The 13,969-nt window shown below is 46.5% G+C and overlaps 1 protein-coding gene across 1 annotated transcript in view; it reads right to left on the reverse strand.

Annotated features, from left to right (window-relative positions):
• The window catches only part of LOC126475226 (cyclin-dependent kinase 14), a 182,277-nt gene extending 168,839 nt beyond the window's left edge, over positions 1-13,438 (reverse strand). Inside the window, exon 1 of the mRNA XM_050102902.1 lies at positions 13,309-13,438. The gene's annotated coding sequence lies outside the window, so the exon portion shown is untranslated. The remainder of the gene's footprint in view (positions 1-13,308) is intronic.
• Between the last annotated feature and the right edge of the window lie 531 nt (positions 13,439-13,969).

Here is a 13,969-nt window from a genome sequence, read left to right on the forward strand (position 1 = left end):
CAGTATCTTCCACCCCCCCCCCCCCCCCTCCCCACGTATAAAGGAGCTCCTGCACAGAGTTCGCCGTGTAGCATTGTGCTCTGTCACGAAGTCCATCGGCTATCAACATCCCGCGGGGAGCCAAGGAGGTCAATTACCATGATCATGTTGTCCGTGGTGGGGTCGTCCCGAACGAGGCCGGTATTGAGTGACATCCCTGCCCTCTCACAACAAATGCACCCGTCTCGCCACCGTACGATACGGCAATGCTGCATCGCATCACGCCTCACGCAGTCCCTGAAAACATTGTTGTTCGCTCCGACCATGTGCTACTTCAGTTTTGATCCACGCACGTTGTTCATGTTTCCTAAACATATTGTTATGGCGCTTGAAGTGGCCTTCCGCACTTTCGGACAGTACACATTGCAACTGATTCAAACACAGCTGTCGCCGCTCACTGCACTACTTTAGCTGACCTGCTATCAGCTATAGACAGCGCGCATGCCATCTGCCGCAGATCCTTCGTTTTACGGCAGTGCTGTCATTAATTTTTATCCAGCCCTCGCAAAATTCGCAGTACAAAATAAATGTGCTGAACAGAGGCACGCCGTGGTCGATGTGAGTCGCCGCACAGTGGTAGAAGCGAGCCGCCCGTGAGTAGTTATAGACGGTGACAGCGTGCGGCTGCGGCGGCCGGCGAGTACTTAGCGGCCGAGCTGTCACAATGGACGGAGGGTCCGCAGGTCGGCGCCGGACGGGGGCGCTCTCCAATTACATTAGGCGCGCACCGCCTGCCGCCTTTCAAGTCTAATCACGCGTCCCCTCTGTACCGTGGCGAAAACAGTGATCAAAGCCTACACGCTACACGCGGGGGCACTACCGGCCCGCTAATGGATTGAGACACCAGGGGTGGCGAGCGACCCGCTGTTCAGTCCCTGGCCCGCCGCTGCACGCTACAATTAAAACTACTGGCGTTCCGAAACTCATCACGCCGCTTCCGAGACATTCCTCAACCGTGTACACACCGCACCAACCGTCACCAACGCACAAGACGCAGAAGAAAACTGGTAATAAGGTCAGATCAGAGTGGTGAACGTAGAATCGAACAATATTTCCCGGACTATTACTTGTCGGAAATGTTCCGTTCTAGAGATACGACTGCCACACGCAACCAATCAACGAGTGAGACGAAGCCGACACTCGCGAAGAACTGGTGGCAAGAATTTTTGCGGCGACGATCATCTGTAATAGGTCAGGACTTCCCGAAAGGCTGAGCTAGTATTCCTCGAGGATGTTAAATTCAGTCAAAAAGTAATTCCTATTAAGGGAATGAGCGTAGGGGAGCAGATGCCTTGCTAGCCAAGGTCCTAGCGAGGGTGATTTGCCGCTGCCTTTCTCCAACCTGTTATGAATGGTCAAATGTGCATCCGTGTCGTGTGGATGACTGTAATGAGTGCTCGTACAATATAGTGGCTGGTTTGTGTTGTCAAGAATGAAGGAATGGAGAGGGTGTAAGCCGGTGCACGTAAAAAGCTACCTATTCTCGTATAGCACCACAAAGGGGCCGCCGTGCTCCACGTCCCCCCCCCCCCCCCCCCGGGCCGACTGGTTACCACATTCCCTCACTTAAAGAGATACTACGGAGAGATGGGCGCAAAGACTGGCGACCAGAAACTTCACGTCACCACCTCTGCCCTCCCCCTGCCCGCTAAATACTGGCAGTGAAGATTTTCCGCCAGCGAGTCGAGCGCCACCGCACAGATGAGCTCGGATGCGAAGGCGGGTGCTAATTTTGGTGAGAAGCAGTTATATCCAGCATTAGTGGTAACAAAGATATTTGAGAAAACAAGAAGAGCGTTTAAAAGTTAATTTCAGTTTTCTTTCTCATCAGTGTCATAGTAATTTAAAGTCACCGATCCAGTCGTTAGAAGGAAAGTTTATTCACGGTCTCCGTAAATTGGCAAAAATTAAAATATGTGGTCTGTAGATTTCATTGTCCTTGCAGTACCACTTGTCATTCACATCACTACTCTGCTGTTTCTGTATTCTAGCTTAGTGTGTTAAAAAATTAATGTAATTACATTACTTCTAGCGTAATTGATTTAGCGGTCTAGTTTCAGCCAGTAAAAATAACAGAAAAATCGCGTAGAACGAAAAACGCTGTGAATAGGGACTCAAAGTGTCTAATTTGGAGTGTTCAGGTTAAAGCATTACCTCGAGCCAGTTTAACCGGTAACTGCGCTTTTAGATATAATACGTACTTCTGTAGCAAATGAAGATTCACTGCTGTTTTGTGGCTGTGGTTTTACACAGGTGCATTCACAACCTGTGGTTTGCAAATTTTGCTAGATTTGAAGTCCGAAACTCTGCTCTGAAACCGAGCGAGGTGGCGCAGTGGTTAGCACACTGGACTCGCATTCGGAAGGACGACGGTTCAATCCCGCGTCCGGCCATCCTGATTTAGGTTTTCCGCGATTTCCCTATATCACTTCAGGCAAATGCCGGGATGGTTCCTTTGAAAGGGCACGGCCGATTTCCTTCCCCATCCTTCCCTAACCCGAGCTTGTGCTCCGTCTCTAATGACCTCGTTGTCGATGGGACGTTAAACACTAATCTCCTCCTCCTCCACTCTGCTCTGACGTTTCCAGACTTTTTCCTTTTTTACCATCATTTACATCACGAACAATAACAACACTGAGGCACTTTCTTGAGGTCCGCTGTTTGCTACTATTTCTGGCTCCCCATAATAACGACTTGGAGAGTTCTGTTTTGAGGAGGAGGAGGAGATTAGTGTATAACGACGCGTCGACAACGAAGGTCATTACAGACGGAGCACAAGCTCGGATTAGGGAAGGACGGGAAAGGAAATCGGCCTTGTCCTTTCAAAGGAAGCATCCCGGTATAGCGATTTATGGAAATCACGGAAAATCTAAATCATGGTGACGAGACGCGGGTTTGAACCGTCGTCCTCACGAATGCGAGTCCAGTGTGCTAACCAGTGCGCCGTTTCGCTCAGTCTGTTTCTACAAAGTATTTAATCCAGTGGTATATCTTTTCCGACATTGCTTAGACCTGTAATTTGTTTACTAGCTGACGGCGTGGAACTTTAGAGAACGATACAGACACAAGATGATTAACACTTACTTGAATTACTTCGTCAGATTAGGAGACCAAATTTTTTTCGGCCCAAAATTGGGCTATGTCCGATTCTTCCCCGCCATAATTCATCGAGCGTACATTAGTGGAACAGTTACGACAGATCATGAGATGTTCAATGTCCCCATATTCGCCACTGTCGCATCTGTCGTCAGATTTATCTACCGGGTGTATCATAATTAGAAGCGTCAACGCATACAGTTGAAAGTACACGATACAAGAATCAAAAAATTCTCACTTAACATGGGCTCTAAATCGCATATTCAAGATATATGAGCACGTGTTCCGCTTCGCTACTATGAAATACAACTGTTCCACTGAACAAGTGCTCATAGCTCGTAAGGTATGCACTTTTAGAGCCCATGTTTACTGGACGTTTCTTCCTTGTTTAGGTCCATACTCCCTTCTCCTAAAACATGGACACCAAAGAGCTTGCAGTAGAAGAGATGTGTTTCACAGTACCCAAGATGAACAAGTGCCCATAGCTCTTAAGGCATGCGTTTTAGAGCCAATGTTTACTGAGACTTCTTTGCTTCTAGTATCGTGTACTTTGAACTCTATTCTCCAGTTCTCGCCGCTGGGCGTGTCCTGCAGTGGAGAGTAGTAGCTTGGAGGCGCTGTAAGTTTTTTGTACACTAATCTGTTGCGGGATTTAAGTCTTTCAAGTCCGCACGACGCTCGAACTGAGAAGTGGCATTCATCGAAGGTATGCTTTAAGCCTCTCAGTATGTTCGTAACCGGCTCTTCGGGAGTTGGGATCCGTAAATCGGTTCGCTTTGTTATAGTTTATAGAGTGGCGTGTGTTGCATGTAACCTATTATTAGTCAGCGGGTATTGCTTTTACTCTTAAGTTGCCTTCTAGGCAGGCATATATCTGAAACATACCAGGAAATCATGTCCTGTTGTGAAGAAGCACAGTGTCTGGATTGCGATCCTCAGCACCCTTGGTCTAGCTCCCCGTTTGCTGTTAGGTGCTTTCTTCAGTACTTTATTCCTTGTTGCAACATTATGGCGCGTCTTCTCGCTGTCTTGCTTGTATGTCCAGTACGACACCAAAGTGCGTCGAGTTATCTGTGTGTTCCAGGCTGACGCCATTCCAGATTAAAATCTTGCTCGTTTTGGGAGACGATGGAAGGCGTTGACGACGCTTGTCTTTGAGCAATTTCGTTTAGGGAACTTCACGTACGCGGACTTAGAGCGCGTTCTAAGTTTTGTTCTGCATCCTCAAAACTCCTTCCTTAAACTGTGATAGCTACATCGGCATACAAGTTAAACAGGAGCAGTGGCCATGACACTACCCGGGGCGAAGGCATTTTTTTGCCGTTGCTGCCGGCTCTTTTGGCCCTGCAGCCCGACACAGAACATCCTGCTTTGCACCAGAAGTCCACTAATTTTTACGAGCTGGAAATCTTTAAAAGTGTCAAACTGCATTTTTCTGGATCAACTTACAATGAGGTGACAAAAGTCACGGGATACCTCCTGATGTCGTGCCGGACCTCCTTTTGCCTGGCGTACTGCAGCAACTCGACGTGGCATGGAGTCAACAAGTTATTGGAAGTCCCCTGTGGAAATACTTAGCCATGCTGCGTCTATAGCCGTCCACAATTGCAAAACTGATGGCAGTGCAGAATTCTGTGCACAAACTGACTTCTCTATTATGTCCCATAAATGTTCGGTGCGATCCATGTCGGATGATCTGGGTAGCCGAATCATTCGCTAGAATTGTCCAGAATGTTCTTCAAACCAATGGCGAACAATTGAGGCCCGGTCACTTAGCGCATTGTCATCTATAAAAACTCCATCGTTGTTTGGGAACGTGAAGTCCACGAATGGCTGGAAATGATCTCCAAATACCCGAGCATAACCATTTGTCGGTCGATGATCGGTTCAATTGGACCAGAGGGGCCAGTACATTCCATGTAAACACAGCCCACACCATTGTGAAGCCACCACCAGCTTGCACACTGCATTGTTACCGACTTGGTTACATGATTTCGTGGGGTCTGCGCGACAGTCGAACCCTATCATCAGCTCTTACCACCTGAAATGTATACTCATCTCACCAGGCCACGTTTTCTAGTCGTTTAGGGTCCAACCGATACGGTCACGAGCCCAGGGGAGGGACTGCAGGAGATGTCGTGCTGTCAGCAAAGGCACTCGCTGTCGGTCGTCTGCTCGCATAGCCCATTAACGCAAAGTTTCGCCGCAGTGTCCCAACAGATAGTTCGTCGTACGTGCCACACGTGTTTCTGCGTTTATTTCACGTAGTGTTGCTTGTCTGTTAGCTCTGACAACTCTACGCAAACGCCGCTGCTCTCAGTCGTTAAGCGAACGCCGTCGGTCACTGCCTTGTCTGTGGCGGCAGGTAATGCTTGAAATGTGGTAATCTCGGCACTCTCTTTGAATATAGCATGTGTCTTGTTCTAACTACCGTTCCGCGTTCAAAGTCAGTTAAATCCGTCGTGCGGCCATAATCACGTCGGAAAGATTTTCACGTGAGTACATATGACAACTTTTTCAGAATCATGCCCTTTTATACCGCCATCTGTAGATGTGCATATCGCTATCCCACGATTTTTGTCGCCTCAGTGTGTAGTACACTGTGTCCTACGCAGCGCTTTTGTCAACGCATCTGTGGGAATACAACAATAACGAAGCTTAACGGCAGTATCACTGGGCATTACCGAACATAAATATACAAATAAAAGCAGCAAGCTACTGACTAGAGAAATTGTAATTAGGCATTAATTGTGGATGTGAAACACGCGTTCCGCACCCGTGATGTTTTGCAGCGGCTGGGAACAAGCCGCAAACAGCGCGGGGCTGCGCGCACAGCAGCAGCACGGCAGTCGCAGTGCGCGGCGCCGGCACCACCAAGTGCGAGTCTCGCCGCCAGATGGGCTGCCCGACCCCAGGGGTTAGCACCGCGGTACCACGTGCGGCTCGCGCACAGCACTGCGTGCACGCGGTTTACCCACACACCACGTGTGTGGCACATGCTGAGGTCTCCGCTCTGTCAGGGGTCATGCAGCCCAACTGAACAGCTTTTCAGGGGAGGGGGTATTAGCCGACTGCTGCTCTGAACTGAAAATGACACCACTTTTTAGGATTGTGTGTGCACGATTTATAACACATCATATTACGAACTGTCCCACGAAAGCCACGTACAGTGACGTCCGCATGAGTCGAGAAGGCATTAATAAATATGAGGCAGGTGACAGATATGGGATCTTTTCATGAGGAACAAGTAGCTGCTCTATACATAATTTGCAGAGCAATTTTATTTCGATGTATCCAGAGATTCAACCGCGAATTGAAGCACCTAAATAATTACAAAAACGAGAGAAACCTTGTAATAATAAATCACTACCTCTGTAAACAGATTTCGGTTGCCGTCATTGTGTGAGGAACTGATAAATCAATTAAATGCTTTAATTAATTAATAATGTTCCATATGGCAGCGGCCTTTAAAAGTATTCAAGTCTAAACCGAGCATCCTCTTCGTCTTCAGACGCGCACGAACACACTAAGGCCGGCGTCCCAATTGCCGAGTCTGGGTAAGGTTGCGAAATCTCTGTTGCAGAAACGAAGCGGCGAGTTCTACGGCACAGCAGGTGACAGCCCGCCGCTTCAGCACCCAGCAATTTGGCACCAGAACTACTCACTTCAGCCGTAGGAACGTGAGTATGAGGTGCCGACCAGCTAACAAAACCCCTGAGCATCGCCGCTCTGGCCCGATTCTGAAACGTCATCTTGGATGGTTCACCAGCTGCCGTCTCGCCCGCGGTCGCATCTTGTCGATAGGTTTGCTCCACCATTCTGCGGTAAAGTTTAACGGTTCGTTACTTCAGGCACAGTCTAGTACTGATGCTCCGTTTCGGTCGTTTGGCGATCGCGAGTGCTTCACGAGACCACGGGAGAGCAGCAGCTGATGTTCAGCAGAGTCTACCGCCCAAATTTTGTTCGCGAAACCTAGTACTCATGGTTCAGTATTCCCTCTCCAAAGCGTTCTCAGTTAAACGTATATAGCTATACGTGATCGTTATTTATACGTGTCGTTCTGTGAATGTGTCTATATCAATGGAGTATGCCCTCAGTTAAGAGTACGCTGTTTCGTAATGATTTCAGAATATACCTTCTTGCGTTAGTTTCTAAATTTTTTTATTTCTGTTGCGTTGTCTACCCCTATTTTCCCCGTATCCACTCAAATCAGTGTCTTCCTGCAAGTAAGATCGTAGTCCACGCCTTCCCACTCTCTGATAATAGGTAGAATAATAATATGAGGTACTGTTCGCCTATCGATATGTACCCCGCCCGCTAAATGGGGCGAGCTCTATTCATTTACGCCGCCTGAGATACAAAAACCGTGGCAGTCCGTTTAGGCGAAGGAGCGCAGATCGTGCAGTATTTTTAAAGCAGTGATAGAAACAGATACACTTCATGCAAACAGAGGAGGACACTCGTATGCGCAAGAGGGGGAAATGTAAGGCAAGAGAAGAGGTACTGCGCTGTAGCGGACGAGCAAATGGGTACGAAAAAAAAATGGCTCTGAGCACTATGGGACTTAACATCTGTGGTCATCAGTCCCCTAGAACTTAGAACTACTTAAAACTAACTAACCTAAGGACATCACACACATCCATGCCGAGGCAGGATTCGAACCTGCGATCGTAGCAGTCGCGCGGCCAAAGGGGTAGGATTCAATCATGGGGTGGCATAGATGAAGTCGGAAGACCATGTTCGGTAAAAATACTGTCTATTTTATAAGTCATGTGGCCTTGTTTGTTCATTTTGATCAGCGTGTACAACTGAGGTCTCAGCGTATCCTTGTAGAAAGGAACTCTCTCTTCAACGTTAGGAGGAAGGACAGCATCGGCGTAATTTTTTAGTTTGTTTATTCCAGATCGGTTTCAGCTACTAGCTATCTTCAGTGCATTATATCCAAGTCGTAATGATTTGTCGCGAATATAATAGCACAGGGTACCACTTGACATTACAGATAACAACCAACCTTTAACTGATGTTTATTCCCTGTAATGTCAAGGTGTTCCTTAGGCTACCGTATTTACGGTAAGTCATCACGACTTGGACATAATGTACTGAAGATAGCTGAACAGTAGCTGAAACCGACCTGCAATAAACATATTAAAAATTTAAGACTGATGCTGCACTTCCTTCTATCGTGAATCTCGTCGATACAGTCGTGGAGCACGGTGTTCCTGATGGAAACAAACCTGATTTCCTTTTCTGTAAACGAAGACATCATATCGCTCCTCGTGGACTTAATGGTTGAGCACCCAGTTATGCGCTTATTGTGACTTACTGTGACAAGGTGCGCTACCTATAACGAGGACAGTATGAGGTAGTACGAGGGTTATTCCAAAAGTAAGGTCCGATCGGTCGCGAAATGGAAACGACTATGAAAATCCGATAAAGCTTTGCACAGATGTGTTGGGTAGTGTCTCTAGTATAACCCCAGTTAGCATCACGTCGCTCTTCTCATTTCTGAGCTCGCAGTGAGTGCGTAAAGATGTCTAGAAAATAGTGTCTGCCGCCAAGTACGAGGGCCTGGTGAGAAATTTCGCCTGAAGCTATGCAGCCAACATTACATACCTGTCGTGATGTTTCGTCTTCACGATAATTCTCAGCCGCATCTCTGGTCACATGAACCGCTGTCTTTGAAGACAACATTTTGACACAGACAACGAGGTGTAGGCCAGCGTGGAGAATTGGCGGAAAGCACTGGCGGCTGCCTTCTATGATGAGGCTATTGAAAAGTTGGTACAACGCTATGACAAAAGTCTAAGTCAGAACGGCGACTACGTAGAGAAGTAGCTGAAAGGTGTAGCTAATTGTTACAAGTAAAACATTTCTGATGCTCACTGTGGTTTCAATTTGGCAATCAATCGGACCTTACTTTTGGAATAACCCTCGTAGATTAGGTATTAATCTCTCCTAGAGCCACTTTTTATACTTTGACGTGTCTTTGTGACAATCCCCTGTTTTCTTCCCAGATTTAAATCTTATATAGGCATTCGGTACAAAACCGGCCTCCTCGCCAGCAAAGCTGATGACAATTCTGCTTTGTTTCGAAACAGGTTTCAAGAGACCCTATAGTGAACTGTCACTCCATCCGTACGACGCTCTGTGGCAACTGTGAATGTATGTCTCGTCCACATAGACGACGACATGCACGTCTGTACTCCCGGATACTTCCTGCAGTACGCAATTCGTTTTGTCTTGATGCTACTTTGTTCCTGGAGAACTTTTCAGTTATTCGTCGTCTTCTTCTATTTAAATCCTAGAATGCTAAGTTTTGTATGAAATGCGTTTACACATCCTTCAGATTTCATTAAACTCTGTAAAATTTTATGAATTTCCTTTAAAGTGGGTCTTCTTTTATCATTAATGTAGAAATTATTCACCACGTGGCGTACGATTTGCTCATTAAAAGTGTCTGAACTGGCCTAAGATATTCTGGGCATTTCCTTATGATATGTTGAAAATGTTGAAAATTCACCTGCATGGGTCCTTTCCGGTTCTCTCTCGATTCGCCGAACGGAAGTGAACGATACGCAAGTTGCTTCGGCCACTCGTTTGAATGGACCATCTAGCACAGCTTCTTTTTCACGAACTGGTAGACATTTGCAACCACTTCGCATGTTTGGATATGAAGAAATATGCCGTTATTTGCTTTTTACTGGTGGCGCGTTCAACTTCGAATGCGTTCTACCAGAGTATTTACTAGTGGAGCGCTTCGCTGACTCCATGGAGACACGTGCGACGCTGACAATTGACAGAGGGGGGGGGGGGGGGGGGGTTGTCTACTGCGCGTCTTGTTTAAGGTACTCACATCTGTATGCATGAACTGTAATCGACATAAAAATTTAATTACAACAAGCTTTCCATCGTCCTGCTTTTGGTTATATACATGCACACTTTGCCGATTTAAAAACAAAAAAAGAGTCTTAAAGTACTCAGTTACATGAAATCATGACATTATTTCAAAGACAGGTATGTATCAGCGACTACTATTCTTTTAATATTTTTATTGCAGTCTATATCGTATTTGTTTGCAATGATTACCGGTCTCTTTCCATTTTGAAACATCTACACATCTACTGCAGTTGCATAGCAGCTATTGAGTTAAATGCGCTGTGTTCAGGCTCCATAAATCACTGTCTTACATCCATTACAATGTTAGGAATTATAAAGAAGTGTGGGGGCACTACGTTACGAGGTGTCGCCCTCTGTATGTGGTACATCAAGACGACGGACGGAAGCAGAATATCGATCACCTAGCAACAATGTCCCTCCAAATGCCACCTTCATGGCTGAACATGAAGAAAATGAAATCACAAACTTTTTAGACATTACCATATATAAAAATAGTGGACAATACATGTTCAAAATATAGAGAAATCCGACGTGTTCGGGTAACATATACTGTCAGCAACGTCGAACACGGTTATGTAAATGATTAGAGTTGCAATTCTCTGTAACATAGAACGTCCAACAGAGTGCATTAGTATCGTTCGTGTTTAGTGTTGTTACCAGGCCTTGTAGGATACATAAGGGGCATGAACACCGCTAGGTGTCAAATGATTCATGTGAGATGCCACATACTCTTGTGAGGCAGCGTTATCAGCGCCTGCCAGAGGTTTCAAGTAATCTCTTTGTGAGTCCCATTTGACCGGCTGGTCGAATCGTGAGACGTCCATATTTGTGGGGCATTCAGCTATGGCAGTGGCCCGATGTCGGACTGCACGGTGACGTGCTGGCTGGCGTACTGACCGTCACGTTCCACTCTACCACGTCGGACTATCACAAGTGACCAAGCCCTTTGTAACACTTTCATAACCGCGTCTGCCATCCGAGAACAAGTACGGGACCACCTGCAATATTCTCTTTCATCCCGCACCATTGGTCGGAAGCTAGCAGGAGCCAGACAACGAATAACACGAACGGCTGCGTTTGGAGAGGTGCCGTAAGCAAGAAGCAAGGGCTGCTGATAAATGGCGTCGCACTGCGTTCGGTGATGAATCGCGGTTCTGCGCTACACCGGACAACTTTCGTCGGCGGCTATGATGGCGACCTGGGGAGACGTCCCATTCTTCATGTTTTAGAGAGCACGGCGATGTTGCTCCTGGCGTCCTGTTGTCGAGAGCCATCGGGTATGACCTCAGGCCAGGACTGGTAGTGATTTAAGGGATTATGGAAGCACAACGGTACGTCACGGACATCCCGCAACGCTCTGCCTTTCCCCTCGTGCGACAGTATCGTGGTGTAATATTCCAACAGGATCATTCTCGTCCACACAAGGCACTTGCCTGTATGAACTGTCTGCGTGATGTTGACGTACTCCGGAGGCCAGCAAGATCTGTCCCCTATATATCACGTGTGGCGCCATCTCGGACGTCAACTCTGTCCTATATACTGCCAGTAACCAAGATATCAAGTACCATTACAATAGTTGTGGGCCAGCCTGTCAGGACAGGATACAATAACGGCTTAATGACACACTTACCAGCCGTATAAGTACATGCATCCAGGCCAGAGGGTGCAACGTCAACTTCCAAGTTGAATTCGAAAAGCAATTCTACGTAGACATCCTCAAGCAAGTGGCAACGCCTTTAAAATGAGGGACGTAACCAAAATGCGTAAAAGCATTTTGAGCTGTGGCGGCTGGCTCTAGGGTGTTCGACTTGCATCGCTGATATCGATATTCGGCTGTCCTGCTATCTTTGATTGCTCCCCCGGCGGGTTTTCCAAGTGAATGTCTGACGACTGGGTCTCCGGTCGGCGTTCAGCAAATCAACTTGTGTTGAAAACAAGCCCGCGTCCCTAACCGTGGTGCATGGGCCTCGCCGTGCTCGCCGCCCTTGTCTTCGGCGCGCGTCGGATGTACGGTGCCGATCACTGGGCGCCTTGACGTGAAAAATTGTGGTGAGTTCGTCGTCTCACGCTGAACAGCTTCCCAGCTCGTAATTTGCAAGCTCCAAGTTACGTATGACTTCCATTTTGTGTTTAACTAAGAAGATTGTTGAAACTTATTGTGGCATGGGTAGCTGCCGGAGATGATTCTGAACTTGGTCCCACAGTGGCTATTTTAAGGAGGCTGATGTTCCTCATTCTGTTTTTGATCATCCGTGGAGTGTGTGTTTTAAGTCGTTTTCATGCAAATTTTAACTTGTTTTAGGACATACTGTCCGCTTTGGGACTGGCTGCGGTTGTGTACGTGCCCGGCAGCCGTAGAGTTAATGGTTTCATCATATGTCACGGCAGCATTTGGTATGTTTATTTAATGGTGAAAGTGCAACTGTAAGTGATCTCTAAATTTTTGTTGGATTTTTGTTGTTTTGGTGAAAAGAGTAGACTACTGATTACATTTGGCAATTTGTTTAGCGCTACGACGCTTTTCCAATGCCTTTCGGAATGCTATGTTTTCTGTACAGTTGCTTCCGAGTCGGTGTCGCTCAAAGAGCAACTAACTGAGAAAGAATTAATTCAGCAAAAATTTCAGTCTTCTGTAGAGAAAGCATCACGTGCCAAAATATTCCGATCTGTGTTTTAGTCGAATTCGTGAATTACCACTTGAAATGCAATACCATCTCATTATCATCTGTTAGACGGACTAATAGAAAACATTTTGCTACTAACAGCATTACACATTGCTTTCTTTTACGTTAGATTTGATTCTAAGGTCTTGGAGACCATACACTGTTCTTTGAACTTTGTTTTATTGTTTTGGAGTCGCGCAATTTACACTAGTAACGAAGATTTGCAACTCAGTGAAATGATGAGAGAGAGAGAGAGAGAGAGAGAGGCTTACGCGAAAGAAGATTAAAACGTAATAGCTTTGTGACGTCAGTATTAGACAAAAGCAGAATGTGACGGAAAGACGGTCCACAAAATACGATTAATTAGTATGTTACCAGCATGAGGACATATCTAGTTAACAATTGTTGACTTGCTGTCTCCGTCTTGACACAGTCATCCTTTGCCAGTATCTGCTCTATACCACTAACAAGTGCAGCGAATGGGCGGCCCTTCGTGAAGTTTAGCCAGAAATGCATCTGACGGAACTGATCGATATTATCCTCGTACTATACCATGCAGATAACTTGTGTTGCAAGATGCAGAAATGTGCTAGATAGCAGCGTAATTACTCACCATATCCTCGCAGGTCCTTGTCGGCGGGGATATTGCCGTTGGGCTCGAGACGGTCGAGGAACTCGTCCGAGTAGCCATTGTACGGCAGTTTGCCGCCGCGGGAGTTGGCCTCCTCGGATTCCTCCTTCGAGATGGCTGCAACAAGAAGCAGGTGCACACGTGTAAGTTGCCGCGCTTCTCTATTACGGAGGTCATATGTCAAAACATTGCTGACAAGACATCTTCTGTAAGTGATAGAAAACATCGTACCGTAACAACTTCTCTCCCGTATTAGAGGGAGTCCTTTATTAGACGGAGTCCTTCCAGAGCGACTTGACATTCTACGACGCATGAACACGCTTAACCTGCCAGTCATGGCGGGTTGTTAAGTTTGAACACAAGGTATGACGTACTATTTATACGCACGCGAAATTTCGCGAGCAACTGATTGATATAAAATATGACTCTTAGGATGCCATCATAGTTCTACACATGTAGCGTACACTCTCTGACCATTTTGAAGACTGTGAAAACTAGATGGTTGTATGATTCTGGAGTACCGAAATGTGCCTCTTGTGTTTCACTATCTTTCTCTGCACATTTTGCCACGTCTGTGGTAAGGATTTGCACGTCTTCATTTTTTTAAAAACCAAATAGCAGTTATCATGGTTATTGTCTCTTC

Source organism: Schistocerca serialis, chromosome 4, assembly GCF_023864345.2.
Source record: "Schistocerca serialis cubense isolate TAMUIC-IGC-003099 chromosome 4, iqSchSeri2.2, whole genome shotgun sequence".
NCBI classification, from domain to species: domain Eukaryota; kingdom Metazoa; phylum Arthropoda; class Insecta; order Orthoptera; family Acrididae; genus Schistocerca; species Schistocerca serialis.